Here is an 11230-nt window from a genome sequence, read left to right on the forward strand (position 1 = left end):
TCCTTTACCGTAGCCAGCCACTCGGCCACGGCGGTTAGTTTCCCTTGCGTTGCGCGTGCTCTTCGCGTTCGTTGCAATTATTTGACGATATCTACGTGCAATTTTGCCCACAAAACTGTGTGCTGACAGGATTAAGCTGGTGTAAAAATAACTGCGATGTGAAAATAAGGTTTAGTTAGTGCTGTAGAGAAAAATGTTACATAACTTGTCTGTGTCAATCTTGCGTAGTACACACAAGAAACCAAACGATGCACAAAATTCATTTACTTAGCAATGTCTAGTACAGTCAATCATGAAAGAGATATGTACATAAAAAATGATATGTACTGTGTGGCGCCTGAAGGTTATGTTGAAAGACGAGATAAAAAAAAATCGCAAGGTAGGCTCAACACACACAATTCGGGTTCGGGATAGGGAGAGTTTTTTTAATTTATTCATTACATGGGGGGGGGGGGGTTCAAGTGAGTACATCAACCTTATTACACACAATATAAATCGAAAACAAGAATGCAAACAAGAAAACGCAACCGCGGGTAATATTAATCAAGATATCCAGCCAGAATACATACATCAGCTACCATCGAATACGTCGCATCAGCCAAACACATCGATGGCGAGTACAGAACATTTCATAAAAAACCATTAGAACACTGATAACTACATTGAAAAAATAAACAACACTGCATACATATCACGTACAAAAACCGTAAATGAAACTTACAGATTAGCAATGTTTTTCACTTCGAAAATATAGTCCATGATGATGTAGGGCTGTTGACTTTAACAGACGGCGCCCATCCTGTCGATTTCCGTCGTACTGGTCCTCTTCAAAGTGTTTCTAAGTACAGGTAAAACAACAAAAGTGATTATTGATATGAATAGTTGCCTTGTAAATACAGAGAACCCATTACAGTGCTTAAAAATAAATTTTAGCAGAAGCAATGCTGTATTACCTCGCTTCACACGTTTCGAAGAAATGCACAGGCTACAACAGACACCATGCCAGAAAGCGCCGAAACATTTCGGTCCCATGATGCCCCTTAACTCTACTACACCTGGGCATACCGTGCACAGGTATTTAAAGACCGTCACAGTACCCACTACGATCGGGAATGAGCACGAATGACCATCGGCTTACGATCACCACGCTACAAATATGTACAAGTCTAAAAAATCAGCTATGTAACGTAACACCCTGAGGTCCGCAAGATATCTCCTGAGAAATCAGAGAACATCACAATGTTTTGCTTACCACGTACAAAACAGCCGCTCTCCCCAGACGAAGCACTGCGTTCTTTAGTCCCAAATAACCAGTACCGAAAAAAAAGAAACAAGAGACACACACGATGTGTGCTTCCCATGAAAAAGGAAAATAGGTGGCTTACGTGACGATTCGTAGCTAATGTAAGACTATTTCGCGGCTAAGCATATTCGTCAGTCCTTAAAATAAGGGTACAGACTGCGCCCATCAAAACGAAAAAAGCCTATGCGACGCGCGCTCGCAAACCATACGCTACTCAGACAGCATCGGTGCAGTGCTTACTTAGTTCGTGAGCGAACGTAGGTACGTGAGCGAGGATCAGAGAATACTTTCTTATTTAAATGAAAAACACGGTGCGGTAGTCTAAACATTCTTGACACTTACCTCGCAAATGCAGGAGTTATCCGTTGCCTTCCAGTGATCGTGCTTTACTTGGGCTTCCCATCTCTTCCGTCGCTCTGGGTCCCGGGGGAAGCGAAAACAACCCAGTCCTTTACGCGTCGATCCGGCGCACTTGGGAACACAACAGCCCGTCATGTCGACACGATGCACTTGATAGCTTGTCAGTCATGCGGCTGAACACTGTCTAGCAAGTAGAAGCGTCCGCGAAGCATCCGCGCGCACTGTGCCTCGAACTCAGCACCGGCACCAAGCAATCGCAACGGCTCGCTGTGACACAATATGGCGTCGCAGCGAGAAAGCGGCGGCGCGGGGGCGGTCAAAGGTTGGCACCACCCTGAACGGCGGCGCTGGCATCGAGGCACCCTACTCTGCACTAGGGTTCCTCGATGCGTGCGCCCCCCTCCGCCGCCGTGGAGGGTGGAGTCATTCTGTGAAGGGGTGAATGCCGCCTTTCGACCGGCGGCCGCCATTGCACTCCCCACGCATCGTCGCGCCTGGTTGAGTGAGACACGTGTGCGGCGTCTTCTAGGGCAAAATGCCCAGGTGTTGCGTACCACAGTGCACAAACCATTCGCGAAATGGCTGGAAGATGTTCCGAAAGATCCGAAGAGGCGACTCCTGTGGCTGGTAAAGATCAGGCGCGACAAGTGGCAACCCACGGACCGTTCCTGTTTGTGCAGCGTATACGTTATTGCCTTTCTGTGTTTGGGGAGTTGAAGCTGTGTGACACTGGCACTTTTGATCGCGATCGAGCCTTATACGGATCGAATTTCTCGATCGTCATCAGCTCCCTTGCCCAAGCTGCAGAAGGAACCCGATCATTGTTGAGAAATCAGATCCCGATCGGGCTTAATCGTAATCACCAGTGCACCGTGTGTAATAGTTCATTTGCACGCTATTTCCCGTAGCGTTTGTCCGTCTTGTAGTCTTCATATCTGGCATGTAAACGTGCCGGTTTAACTCGTTCGTTTCTGGATAGCACAAAATGCGCTGTTCTTAAACGCTTGTTGTGCATGAGCTGCAAGTGCGTAAAGATCTGCGCCTACGTTGTGCGCTTTTAAATGCGAAGCATTTCTTAGCGCACTTCGGCCACATTGAGCATATCTATTTATCCATCTATCCATCTATCTATCTATCTATCTATCTATCTATCTATCTAGCCGCCTACGACTTTGGGCTCTCCTGGCCGTTTCGTTAACGGGATGTATACGAAAATTGGTATGCCACAACAAGACTGCATGACGAACATAAATGACAGGCCATAACATGAAAATCAAAGCATGAATGTCATGAGCGGCATGATTTACGTGCGACGGTCTTGGTGCTCTCCTAGCCCTTTCGTTAATGGGATGTATGCTAAAACTGGTATGGCACAACATGACTGCATGACGAACATAAATGACAGGTCATAACATGAAAACCGTGACATGCATGTCATGAGCGGCATGATTTACGTGTCACGGTCTTGGTGCTTCCCTGGCCGTTTCGTTAATGGGATGAATACGAAAATTGGTATGCCACAAGATGACTGCATGACGAACATAAATGACAGGTTATAACATGAAAATCAAAGCATGAATGTCATGAGCGGCATGATTTGCGTGCCACGGTCTTGGTACTCTTGCGGACGTTTCGCTAACTTGATATATACCAAAATTGGTATGACGAGACAACAATGTCTGACGACCATGGGTGACACGTTCTAATAACATGAAAATCGTGACACGCATGTCGCGCCAGCTCGAAGCCACGAGAATCAGTGGGAGTGGAAGCAAGACATGCGCTGCAGTTAATTTGCAGTGAGTTGTAGCGCTTGTTCTTGAAAAAATTCTCAACCAAATAAACAATCTACGACATGAGAAATCGCTATGTATTGAATGCATTTTGTTTCCTCTACGTTGAGAAGCCGTGTGGCCGCTTTATTTTAAAGATATCGATGACCGGCTGCTTTATAACAGTTACCGGTTTAAGCTATATTGCTGCGGAAAACATGCTCAACAAGGTTCCATAGTCAATGCCTGCATGAGAGCCATGATTTAATGCCACAAAAGCCATATGTAGAGCACCAAATCATCTGACATGTATTCAACAATTTTTACCCATCTGCACATTTACAGGACGGTAAACGAAATAAAAAAATTCAGAATACCCTGCGTTGCAGCATGCAGTCCATAAATGGGGTAGCTGATGACTGATTCGAAAACACGAATGTTTTTTACAATTTTGTTGAAGGCACAAAACACACACAACGAAATGCGATAGGAATCGCGCGCGCGTGTGTGTGTGTGTGTTTCGCACGTTTAACCAATATATAGCCCAACAAGACGCTATCTTAAGGTGTTTACGCAGCTGGCGTGTATGGTAGCCTTCCGCTGCCAGCGAGACCGGCTGCAAATTCCGCTCTAAAAATAAAGATTACAGAACGTAAATCGGAGACCTTCACGCTGCCGATGCGAAAACTTTGTGTTCTCGTCATATCGTTAAAGTACCACACGTTTTACATAACGAAGTCTACGTGCAGCTGCGCAAAGTACCGCTTGCTGCCTATCCTGGCTATAGGCTGCCTGCGGAGAGGGCATCATAATGGCGGACGCCGTAGCAGACGACGCGGTTGTCTCCACCCTCCACGGCGGCGGAGGGGGGCGCACGCATCGAGGCACCCTACTCTGCACTTGCATGGTGCGCCCTCTCGTGTGTTTTGCGAAGCATTCGAGAGCGCGTGTTGGTAGTGCATGCTGACGTTGCGGATAAGCAGCCGGTTGACATATTGAACGCGACTTTCGCCTAGGCGAAATATCGCCGAAGTGGAACGTTTCAGAATACCGCCCCAGACGACGAAAAGGGGGATGTTCAATTCAGGCGCCATTTTGTAGCAGGCGATGACGATAGAAGCTGTGTCTGCGTGATTAGCACGAAACTACTTTTGATGCTAGAATCCAGTAAGCAATCTGTCGGCGAAGACAACGCAGTCGATCATCGCTGCTAACCAGGAGCACTGATGAGAGCAGCCGTCGAAGGTGAACAATTTCATCACCCATCCAGCGGCGTCGTACGATGATCACTTTCTGCCTTTGATGCTCAAACTTTCGTTTCCATCATTTTTTTTTTCAGTTTCAAAAACACTTCATATTACAAGCATTTGTCATCAATAATATGCTTGAGCTTGTTCACGTTTGCAAATTACGGCGAGACCAAGTGATAAGTGGCCTATGTATTAAAGTGTCGTCTGCCGAACTTTGAATTCGACATGTATCTCGCAGAGGGTGCTACAGTCGCAAACTCCCGTTTGGGTTTGGTGACTCCAAGGAGGTCGAAAAACAGGCTGACCAAGAACATTTATTCAGGTCCTGAGGAACTGCATTGGGACGCCCCCTTTCAGGGGAAGTCGGTAGCAGTCGCGGGCCGCTCCCGCGCAGGGACTTCACTTCACTTTAATACCTTAAAGACCCCATTGGAGGGGTATTACATAAGGGGTGGTTAAAAAAATAATAATAAACATTAAATACAGGCGTTCGTTTTGAGATATGTGATAATAGCTTCGGTAAAGGCAGATGGGCTTGTGATGGCTGCGATGGCGTGTGGAAGGCCGTTCCAGTCCCTTGATGCTCGAATAAAAAATGATGCTTGAAAAGTGGTGGTCCGGGCACGTGCGCGTGCAACTTGAAGCGGATGACCGGTGCGATGAGATATGTATGAAGGTGGCGTGATGTACGGTGGGTGATTTAGGGAGCTGTAAAAAAATGAACGGAAGAGAGAGAGGGTGGCAACCTGTCGACGGAAAGAAAGAGCTTCCAAGCCAGATTCCGCTTTCATCGATGAAATGCTGATATCGTACGAATATGAAGAATGAATAAACCTAGTAGCACGATTTTGTACAGCTTCGAGTGCATTTATGATATAATTCTGATGCGGGTTCCAGATGGGAGATGCATACTCAAGTTTCGATCTTACAAATGATTTATAGGCCAACGCTTTTACTTGTTGTGAGGTATGACGTAAATGTCGCCTAAGAAATCCCAGTGATCTATTGGCTGATGAGATGATGTTAGTAGTGTGCAAGCGCCAGGACAGATCACAAGATAGAGTGACACCAAGATATTTGAATGATTGGACTGATTCTATTGGAACATCAGCAATGGAATAGGTAAATGTGAGGGGGTTACGGCAGCGTGTGAAAGACACGAGTTTACATTTGTTAGGATTTAGGTTCATTAGCCAGCGATTACACCATTCTTGTACATTATTGAGATCGTTCTGGATTAATGTGTGGTCAAATGTGTTGGTAACTCTGCGGTAGATTACACAATCATCTGCAAACATACGAATGTTACATGATACCTGTGTTGGTAGATCATTAATGTAAATTAGAAAAAGAAGCGGTCCTAAGACGGATCCCTGCGGGACGCCTGATGTTACGCGGAGTCTGCTAGAAGAATGGTTATTAACGAAAACAAACTGAGAGCGGTTAGTCAGGAATGCTTCTATCCACTTTAGTACGTCGGGGTGTAAATTTAACTGAGATAATTTTAGCAGCAAACGTTTATGAGGAACTGTATCAAATGCTTTTGCAAAATCTAGGAATATGGCATCAGTCTGAAGGTTACTGTCAAGGTTAACATGCAGGTCGTGAAGGAAAATTGCCAACTGCGTTTCGCAAGAATAGCCTTTTCGAAATCCGTGCTGACAAGGGTGAAAAAAACAGATTGAGTCTAAGAAGTTCATGATATGCGAGTATATGACGTGTTCCATGATTTTGCAGGGGACACTAGTTAATGATATCGGACGATAATTTAATGGGGTTTCTCTATTGCCCGACTTGAAGACTGGAACGACCTTGCCCACTTTCCAGTCGGATGGTAAGATGCCTGTAGAGAGTGACTGCGAAAACAACAAAGTTAGGTACGCAGCAGATACATATTTAATAATTTTTAAGAGTTTGGAATTGATATCATCTACACCTGCTGACGATGAAAGCTTGACGTTATCAATGATCGAGGTGATTCCTTCTGCCGAGAATATAGTTGGTGGCATACACGCAGATATGTCAGTAGATGTGGGAAGATCTGGAGTTGAAGTCTCGTTAGTAAATACAGAGAAAAAGGCGGCATTAAAAATGTCAGCACACTCGCTGTCGCTGACTACTTCGCCATGTGCATTTAACACGCTGATCATGCGCGCCTCCTGAGGGTTTATTATTTGCCAAAATTGTCGAGGGCTGTTTGTAAGCATTTTAGGCAGTTCATCGTGGAAAAAGGAGAATTTAGCATTCCGTATAGCCCTCAGATAAGCGTCTTCGGCCACAAAATATTTCCCCCAAGCAGAGGGGTGTCCGTTTAGTTTGGCTGAGCGGAAGAGACGTTTCTTTTTGTTTTCAAGTCGCTTAAGAGTTTTAGTGAACCATGGCTTGTTACGGTTTCCGCGGAACGTTATTCTCGGTATAAACTTGTCAACGAGATCACCTAGCTTGTTTTTAAATATTACCCAGTTTTCATTTGTAGAGCGCGTAGAACATAACCTCACGAACATAGGAAGAAATGCGCTCAGATCACTATTAATGGCATCATAATTACCTTTATTGTACAGGCGGATTGTTTTGCTGACTAAATCACGTCTTACGGGTTGAAACGAAAATGTGGCGTGAATTACTTTATGATCGCTGACTTCAGGTAGATATGCTATTGATGATAAGCTTTCCGGATTGCTGGTTAGGATGAGATCTAAGATGCTAGAAGTGCTTAGTGCAACGCGTGTAGGTTCTGATACAAGTTGAGTTAAATTGAAATTAAGGCAGAAATCCACAAAATCTCTGGCAGGCTCACTGCCCATAGTTATGGGGACGTCATTGCTCCAGTCTATTTGGGGAAAATTAAAATCACCAAACAGGAGGACTTGTGCTTGTGGGTGTTGATTACTAAGGTCACTCAAACTGTTATTAAGTTTAAATGTGAAATCTGAAATATTATTTGGAGGCCTGTAGCAAACACCTAGAATGATTGTATGGGGGGAAGCGTGAATAATTAGCCACAATACTTCAAGATTAGAAGTGATGTTTTTGGCTACGGAGCACGATAACTGCTGGTGCACAGCAATCAGTACACCGCCCCCCCGCATGCCTTTGCGATCCTTTCGATAGACATGAAATTCCGGTAGGTCGGCTAGTACTTCTGTATCTGTTATATCTTCTGTTAGCCACGTTTCGGTTATCACCATTATATTACTGTTGGATGATAAAACAAGGTTGGAAAAAGCGTCACGTTTTGGAAGGAAACTGCGTGCGTTCGTAAAGATGACAGACAATGATATGTTAGATTTGGGCTTAACAGTGCAACGGACATTTTTACGACGGGGAAATTGCTATATTATTTCTTTGACAGATTGTGTTTGCTCGTCGTAGACGTAGCGCTTATGGCCCATATGCAGTGTTTTGAATCGCAGAGAGAAAGGTAAGGATTTGCTTTTAGCGAAAGTAACGAGATGCCGGCGAGCGTTTTGTACGGAACGAGAGAAATCCTCTCCAACGCTGAAGCTGGTTCCTTTGAACTTGCGGCCGTTAGAAAGAACCAATTCTTTTGTTTTATGGAAGGTGAATTTCGCTATGATAGGACGGTGGCGGTTAGTATCTGTGCGATGACCGAGACGATGTGCGCGCTCAATTTCTTTCGGCTCGATACAAATATTCAAATGATCCTGGCAGTGCTTGATGATAAGTTGCTCGGTCTGGGCAAACGTCTCTGATCCAGTTGATTCAGGGAGGCCATAAAAAATAAGATTATTGCGTCGTGACTGGTTCTCGGCGTCATCAATACGCGTTTCAAGCCTGTGTACCACGGTGGCCACTTGAGCGGTACACGTTTTCATGGTTTCGAAGTCAGAGCGTAGGGAGACAAGATTTTGATAATGCCCCTCTAGATCAGTCATGCGCCTGCCCAGATCAGCAATAGCTTTGTCCGTCGACACTAGATGAGTTTTCAGGTCTTGAACGTGACTGATTAATTGCGACTGTCCAGCAGACAAGTTCTTCAATTCAGCTAGTAAAGCATCGGAGTCCGGGCCCGGGTTGCTTTCGACATCACCCGACATCATCAACAAAGCACGAATTACATCAGAACACTCAAGAGCGACAAGAAGGCAGCAGTGCGGGCTCGGCAGCTGAAGCAGGAAACGATTGCTAGACTTCTTAGAAAAAAGACTGTAAGCTTAACTAACCTGCATGACAAGAGTGAATGGATTAGCGGTCTGCGTCTGTGCACAGCCGCCGAGCTCTGCTCGGCGGCTGCTCTTTTATAGTTGACCGGGGAGTGCTCTTTGACTGCTCTTTTATAGTTGACCGGGGAGTTGATGTTGATGGCGACAGGTTTGTCCACGCTGCATCGAGCACTACCGTCTTCGGTAGCGGTGTCGTCGAAAACGCAGATCTGCTGCTCCCGACGAAATCCAGGGGCCTGAAGGGCGGTGCAAATCCAGAGGTGCGCATCAGGGATGGGTGACAGGCAATCCTGTCATGTTCACCTGACCAGGCACAATATTGCAGCGGGACTGCCAGGAAAGCCGTCACTAAGGATGGAAGCAACAGGCGCACGAGTGCGCGCTGAAACACCTGCATGACAAGAGTGAATGGATTAGCGGTCTGCGTCTGTGCACAGCCGCCGAGCCCACCGGAAGACCGTGGCCCTCCGCCCTCTGGACAGCCCGAAGTTGAACCGAGAGGTCGCCGCTTTTAAGGGCTTCCTCCCAGTCCTCTTCGTTGATGAACTGTGTCGCGTAACGCAGGACATTGCCAGAGCACATGGGCTCATAATGAGCAATACGCCTCTCCGCAGTCTGGACATTGCGGTTTGATGTTGGGCGAGAAGTGACTAAACCTGCCCCTCGAAGGGAAAGACCCCGTTTGGAGCATCCTCAAGGCCGACGATTGCGGTCGAGTGAGTCTAGGGTGAGGAAGTGGAAAAGCCCTCCGAGAAAGATAATGCGTCAAGATCTCGTGGAAAGCTAGGAGCGAGTCCCTGTACCTCCCAGCGTTCCCCCCCTGCGAATCCACCGGGACCGCCGGGCCGCGGTGAGCGAAACCTCGCGCACGGTCATGGGAAAATTCATTAGCGTTGGGAACATTGGGATGTACGTTGGCCCCCATGTGGGCCGGGAACCATTTTATGATGTGAAACACTGCTGCCTCCCGCGAGATCGAGCCTGAGGCGAAAGCCCTAGCTGCGGACCGCGAGTCTGTGAATATATTTGGACGCGATTGGGTCCTTCATTGCTATAGCGATGGCCACTTGCTCAGCCACCGTTGCCGAAACATTTCTAACAGGCAGAACATAGGAGTGTGCCAGTGTGGTCGACCGAAACCACTGCGAAGCAATTGGAACGCCCGTACTGGGCTGCATCGACAAAGGCTGCGAGATCCCGACTATCTGCAACCGATTTCAATAAAGAACGGGCCCGAGCTATGCGGCGCCCTACATTGTATTGCGGGTGGACATTTCTTGGAAGTGGAGCTACCGTAAACGTGCCTCTGATTGAGGACGGTAGAGTCACTTTACGTTCGTTAGTATCCGTAAGACCGCAGCCTATGGATTCCAGAATGCGCCTAGCAGCCCGCGAGGACGATAGACGCACGATCTGAGCCATCTGCTGGGCCTCGATCACCTCCGTGAGGGAGTTATGCATGTATGAGCTTCTCGGTGCTGGTGGTGATAGGCAAGCCTAGAACTCGCTTTATACTTTTGCGCATTTGCATCGATTTTTGCCTCTTCCCTTTTGGGCCAGTGCTGCGCCGAAGCGATGTAATTAATGTGGCTCATGAGAAACGCATGGTAGAGGCTATGATAGAGCCAAAGAAGATTGCTCTCGCTCAGCCCTCCCCTGCGGTTGAGACCCTGAGTATGAGTCTAAGCATGTTCTCTGTCTTGGAGGTGATGTGGGCTATAGTCCGAGTTTCCCCCTTCCAAGGATCCTGATGGAGTCTACCCTGGGGATCATCAGCCCATCCCGTGTGTACATAGCTATGGGAATCGGCTCTAAATGAGTGAGGTTCCTCACGCCTTGTCGGGTGGGTCTGTACAGTAATAACTCGGACTTAGCCGGTGACAGGCTCAGGCCCGAACCGACTAGGAAGTTCTCCGTTATGTCGAGTGCCTGTTGAAGCGCCTGCTCTACCCCGGCGTCGGACCCTCCCATGCACTACACGGTGATATCGTCCGCGTAGAGAGCATGGTTAGTCCCGCGCACCATGGCGAGTCGCTCCGAGAGGCCCTTCATGGCAATATTGAAGAGTAGAGGAGATATGACTGCCCCCTGTGGAGTGCCTCTCGCTCCCAAGGTAAATTCCTCGGATTTTACTTAAACGATCTTGATGGTAGCCCCGCGATCCCTGAGAAAGGAGCTAACGTATGCGTGGAAACGTCCCAGCCCCACATCCGAGACTGCCTCAAGCCAACGCCTCCTAAATAGGAGGCGTTGCTCAAGCACAAGCTTTAGCCAGGTCTAGAGCTAGTATGCAGCTAGTATCCCTGGTGTAGTTGTCAGTAATTTGTCTCTTGATAAGGAGCATGACGTCCTGTATGGATA

At 47.2% G+C, this 11230-nt stretch overlaps 1 pseudogene; it reads right to left on the reverse strand.

The window, feature by feature from the left end:
• Window positions 1-8017: 8017 nt before the first annotated feature.
• Window positions 8018-8875, reverse strand: LOC119445243 (uncharacterized; annotated as a pseudogene).
• Window positions 8876-11230: the final 2355 nt, after the last annotated feature.

Source organism: Dermacentor silvarum, chromosome 3, assembly GCF_013339745.2.
Source record: "Dermacentor silvarum isolate Dsil-2018 chromosome 3, BIME_Dsil_1.4, whole genome shotgun sequence".
Classification (NCBI taxonomy): domain Eukaryota; kingdom Metazoa; phylum Arthropoda; class Arachnida; order Ixodida; family Ixodidae; genus Dermacentor; species Dermacentor silvarum.